Source organism: Sus scrofa, chromosome 5 (assembly GCF_054392235.1).
Source record: "Sus scrofa isolate SSC_HxYL_T2T_F1_AM1 chromosome 5, Sscrofa_HxYL_maternal_Yorkshire_Landrace_v2.0, whole genome shotgun sequence".
Lineage (NCBI taxonomy): Eukaryota > Metazoa > Chordata > Mammalia > Artiodactyla > Suidae > Sus > Sus scrofa.
The window spans coordinates 4430728-4436727 of record NC_139387.1 but is presented as its reverse complement, the minus strand read 5'-3'; positions in this window follow the sequence as shown (position 1 = coordinate 4436727).

Below are 6000 nucleotides of genomic sequence, written 5' to 3'. Positions count from 1 at the left end.
TGCACCTGCGGCATATGGAGGCTCCCAGGCCAGGGGTCCAATCGAAGCTGTAGCTGCCAGCCTACACCAGAGCCACAGCAACGCAGGATCTGAGCCGCGTCTGCAACCTACACCACAGCTCACAGCAATGCCGGATCCTTAACCCACCGAGCAAGGCCAGGGATTGAACCCGCAACCTCATGGTTCCTAGTCAGATTCGTTTCCGCTGCGCCAGGACGGGAATTCTGAGAATTATGTTTGATTTGGGGGCTCACTGAGGTCTTAAGCCCAGAAGGCAGCCTCTGAGATTGCTCCGAGGGGCTGTTCTGAAGAGGGAAGTGAGAAGCCGGGACACATGGAAGTTTATGCAAAAAAAAAAAAGAAAAAAAGTCAGAATAGCAAGAAATGACTGTTAAAGAAAACCAGACAGCTCAAGTTAATGGATTTAGCCCTTTTCTGCATACCGGAGGATGCAAGAGACCGGGCGGATTGAAATTGTTCCTCCGATGTGCCCCTTCATGATCCGGGGGCTGGTGTCCTGCTTTTCTCCATCCTGAACCTCCTCAGGTGCTGGGGGCCAGGTGGTTGCCGTGGCTGCAGATAGCAGCGTCCTTTGTTTACTGATAGGGCAGGTGACAGGATTAGTCTGCTCGGGCACATCTTTGGCGCGTCCCTAAGTCTGCCCGAGATCCTGGCACAGCTGCCTGCCCCTGAGCAGCTGTCAGGAGGATGTTTCTGGAGTTCCTGCTCTGGCACAGTGAATTAAGAAGCTGACTGCAGGAGTTCCCCGTTGTGGCTCAACGGAAACGAATCTAACTAGCATCCGTGAGGATGCAGGTTCGATCCCTGGCCTCGCTCAGTAGGTTAAAGATGCATTGTTGCTGTGAGTTGTGGGGTAGGCTGCAGACGCGGCTTGGATCAGGTGTTGCTGCGGCTGTGGCGTAGGCTGGCAGCTACAGCTCCAATTCATTCCACCCTTAGCCTGTGAACCTCCATAGGGTGAGGGTGCTACCTTAAAATGCAAAAAAAGAAAAAAAAGTTGACTTCAGTGGCTCAGTCGCTGCAGAGGTGTGGGCTCTACGCAGTGGGTTCAAGGATCTGGCGTCGCTGCAGCGATGGTGTGGGTCGAAGCTCTGGCTCATGTTCTATCCCTGGCCCAGGAGCAAACTTATGCCTTGTGGCCAGGAAAGAAGGAAAGAAAGGAAGGAAAGGAGGGAGGAAGAAAGGCTCCCTCCCCCCAGGGTCTCCCCTCCTCCCCCAGCATCCCAAGGGGCTTCCTTGGGGCTGCACATCCATCCTGGGTGCTGGTGTTGGAAGGGCTGTCTGTCCCGCAGGCCTTGCTCAGCATCTGGGAGAACTGGGGCCTCCCTCCTTGCCCCCAGCCCAGCTTGCCAGCCCCTCCGCTCTGGCACAGCCTGTTTCTCTGCCAGTGTCTGCTCCCCAGGCTGTTCAGACCTCCATGGAAGCAGGTGTGCTCAGCCTGCCATGATGTCCCCTTCAGCTCTGGGTGCCAGGAGAGCGGGGAGAAGGCCAGTGCCACCAGCCCTCGTCCTACAGAGGAGGGGTGGGGGTTGTGGCCCCATCCCTACAAGGACTGTGTTCCCAAGGATCCAGGTCCTGGGGACGGACACACACAACCCTAACAGCCAACGTCCCTCACTCCCTCCCTCTCACCCTGCGGGAACTCCAGACTCTACCAGCCATGAGCCTGGAACCAGCTGTCCCTTGAGACAGTGGGAGGCCCCCGATCTCTGGTCCGAAGGGTCCGTCCAGGTCCCCTGGCCTCCTGCTGCGGGGAGGGGAGGGGAGCTGGAACGCAGGAGTTACTGCTGCTGCTGCTGCAGCAACTGGAGAAGGAGCTGGGCGCCGGCGAGGAGGTCTCCCCTGGCTCACCTCCCAGCCCTGGGCTGGCTCCACCCCTACTGCTGAAACCACTAGCTCATCACGTCCTCCAGCCCCTTCCAGGCCGCCGGCCTCCTGCACACCCTAGGGGAAGAGGTCATCAGAGGTGTGGACGGGGAATGTTGCCGGCCTTCCCCGTCAGCAAAGATGAAGCCCTGGCAGCCGCCCCTGCCCCAGGGCAGCGAGCCCCTCCCTGGAGGAGAGCCCAGGATGGAGACACCCAGGAAGTAGTCTGTGTTTGCAATTCTGGGCCTAGATAGTTAAGATGTGTAGCTAAGGCATACTTTTTCTTTTTTGGCTGCCCTGCGGCATATGGAGTTCCCGGGCCAGGGATCAGATCCGAGCTGCCGCTGTGACCTATGCCGCAGGCAACACCAGATCCTTACCTGCGCTGGGCCAGGGATGGAACCGACATCCCAGCGCTGCAGAGACGCCACCAGTCCCGTCAAGCCACAGAGGGAACTCTGGAAATAACTTCAATGAGCCCATATTCTTGCATCGTCCCAGACACAGAAAAGCCCTAAAATCATCAACCCAAGATGTGGGCTTTTTTTGTGATCAGCCATAATCTTCTGATGTTCAGCTACCTGCTTCTTTCCAACCCCAAATCTCCTGTACATCCTGGTTCCTCCCCCGCCCCCTCCTTCCGAGCGGGTCCTCTCTCTGAGTCGCACCTTTCAGGCTGACTGCAGAGGCATCTGCCTGCATTCGCTGTGTCAGTCTGCTCGGGCTGCTGCAATCAATGCCACAGACTGGGGGCTGAAGCCACACAAATTCATCTCTCATGGTTCTGGAGCTCAGGGTGCCACAGGCTGGGGTTCGGGTGATGTTTGGGTACCGTTGATGGAAACCGCCCACCTTGACCAGGCATAATAATGACCACTTGCACGAGCTGTCCTACAGCAGGAGGCCCCCTAGGGAATGAGCTGGGAGGATGTGGGAGGGGCTGACAGGAGGAGGAGACCACCAACCTCCCAGCATCCTCGGCGCCGGAATCCGTCTTGGCTGAGAGAGGCACGCGCCACCGGGATGGACCCTGAGCGAGACCAGATACGGGCTGAGCAAGTCTACTGGCCAGAGACAACCAGGAAGCTCGGCCCCTTCCCCTAAGACCTGAGGCTGCGAGCCACGTGGCAGAGCACTTCTCCTGGGTCCCCTCGTCCTGCTGTTCTCTGCCCGTGGTGGGCCCTTCCCAAAAAAGACTTTTGCTTTGTCAGCACATGTGTTGACACGGACAATTCCTTTCTGACTGTTAGACAAGAGCCCAGGCTTGGGCCCTGGAAGGGGTCCCTCTTCCTGAAACAGTGAGGACTCTCTCTCTTTATTTTTTTGGCTGCAACCTTAGCAAGTGGGAGTTCCTGGGCCAGGGATTGAACCTGTGGCACAGCCTTGACCCAAGCTGCTGCAGTGGCCACGCCTGATCCTTAACCCACCTCCCCCGGCTCACCACAGAGGAACTGCAGGTGTCTCTTCTTCTAGGGCACTAATCCTACGGGATCAGGGCCCCACCCTTATGACCTCATTTCCTCTTAACGCTTCCATAGAAGCCCTGTCTCCAAATACAGCCACACAGCGGGGGGGGGGGGGGGGGGGGTAGGGCTTCCACGCAGGAATTGTGGGTGATGGCACACAGATCACGCTCCGTAGCACCCTGGGGGGTAGTGGGCCTATTCCTCAGGCAGGAAGACCCCCCAGGCTCATCCTGGAAGCCAGAGAAGAGTCAGCCTGGGGGCCAGGAGCCCAGCCTGCCCGCAGGAGGCTTGTCCCCACCGTGGCAGCATCCGTTGGAGAGGGGGCATTTAGGAAGACCCAGGATGGATCGCCGTGGCCTTCCTGGTGCCCTTGACATTCTTTCTGAGAGTTAACGTTGGTTTTGGGGGAGTGAGTGTGTGTGTGTGTGTGTGCTCCCGCGTGTGCATGCACGTGCATTCCATAGCAGTCACCCACTGGCAGGAGATCTCGGAGGGGACGCCCTTGAACCCTAGAGTGTCCTCTGATGCACCTGCTTTGCACCCTAATGTGCTGGTCCCTAGAAGGTGTATCTCCAGTTTTAGGGAAAGCTCCCCTGGGCAGCCTGGGGCCCAGGCATCGCAGGTAGGAGGGCGTTTCTGGAAGGTGGTGGAGCTGCTCAGAGCAGAGGAAGCCTCCTCGGGAAAGAAGGAGACACACCAGCATAAGAGAGGAAATGAGGTCTCCCGGGGGGGCGCCCACTGAATTTTGACTCATTCGTGACTTTCCATTGGACCAGGAAAATAATATTTGGCCCATAGAATTTTTTTAAGTTTTTAAAATTGAATAAAATTGAATAAAATTGAATAAAATAAAACCAGAGTTCCCGTTATGGCTCAGCGGAAATGAATCTGACTAGCATCCAAGAGGATGCAGTTTTGATCCCTGGCCTCACTCAGTGGGTTAAGGATCCAGCGTTGCCATGAGCTGTGGTATAGGTCGCAGATGTGGCTTGCATCTGACTTTGCTGTGGCTGTGGTGTAGGCCAACGGCTACAGCTCTGATTCAACCCCTAACCTGGGAACCTCCATGTGCCCCAGTAGTGGCCCTGAAAAGCAAAAAAATAAGAATAAAAATGAAAATAAAAAATTTTTTAAAATCAAAACCATGTAAGTCTTTAGACAGGGCCTATCTTTTCTTTTGCTACAAATGCTCCTAAGAAACTGGGTTATCTGGTTTCTGCATTATTAATGGGTTAGAAGTCATAATTTCAGAAGAATGCAGGCTTGCAGAGATATGGCCAGTCACACAGAAAAACATCACAGGTGACAATTATGGGGAAAGTCAGGAAAAAAAATAAGACAAAAAATTCATTTCAATTGACCTGTACTTTTTTTTTTTTTAAACAAAGAAAGATTCCCGGGTCCATCCCTCCAAATAACTGCAAGTGGGACTCAGAGGGGGAGATGCTTACACACCCGTGTGCCCAGCAGCACAATTCACAGCAGCCGAACGGTGGGAGCAGCCCCACTGTCCATCAGTGGATGATGGACAAACAAAATGTGGTCCCTCCGTACAATTAGCCTTGAAAAGAAAGGAAATTCTCACTCAGGCAACAACAGGGATGAATCCGGACGACTTCCTTCCTTCCTTCTTTCCTTTCTCTCTTTCTCTCTCTCCCTCCTTCCTTCATTTCTTTTTGCTTTTTTTAGGGCCACACCTGCGGCATGTGGAGGTTCCCAGGCTAGGGACTGAATCAGAGCTGCACCTGCTGGCCTACACCACAGCCACAGCCATGCAGGATCTGAGCGGCGTCTGCGACCCACACCACAGCTCATGGCAATGCCGGAAGACTTTTTCTAAGTGAAATAAGCCAGTCACAAAAGGACAAATACTATATGATTCCACTTATATGCGGCACCTAGAGGAGTCCAATCCATAGGGACAGAAAGTGGAAAGGTGAGTGCAGGGGCTGGTTAGTCCCTAACGGGGGCTGAGTTTCAGTTCTGCAATGTGAATGCACTTAACAGTCAACCCCACACTTAGAAATGGTTGCAGGAGTTCCCATCGTGACGCAGTGGTTAACGAATCTGACTAGGAACCATGAGGTTGCGGGTTCGGTCCCTGCCCTTGCTCAGTGGGTTAACGATCCGGCGTTGCCATGAGCTGTGGTGTAGGTTGCAGATGCGGCTCGGATCCCGCGTTGCTGTGGCCCTGGCGTAGGCCGGTGGCTACAGCTCCGATTCGACCCCTGGCCCGGGAACCTCCATATGCCGCTGGAGCGGCCCAAAGAAATAGCAAAAAGACAAAAAAAAAAAAAAAAAAAAAAAATGGTTGCAGGGGTCAATATTATGTGATGTGTATTTTTCCACATTAAAGCACGCATGCCTGCACACACGGAGTTCCTGCTGCTGCCCAGCGGTTTAAGCATCCATCATTGTCTCTGTAGCAGCTTGGGTTGCTGCTGAGGCACTGGTTTGATCCCCAGTCTAGCACAGTGGGTTAAGGATCCCGTGTTGCCACAACTGTGGCTTAGGTTGCAGCTGTGGCTTGGATTCGATCTCTGGCCCGGGAATTTCCATACGCCTCCTCAGGTGCGGCCAAAAAAGCCCCCCCAAACAAAAAAACCTAAAAAACAAACACCCACATGCACAGACACAAGAACGAAAG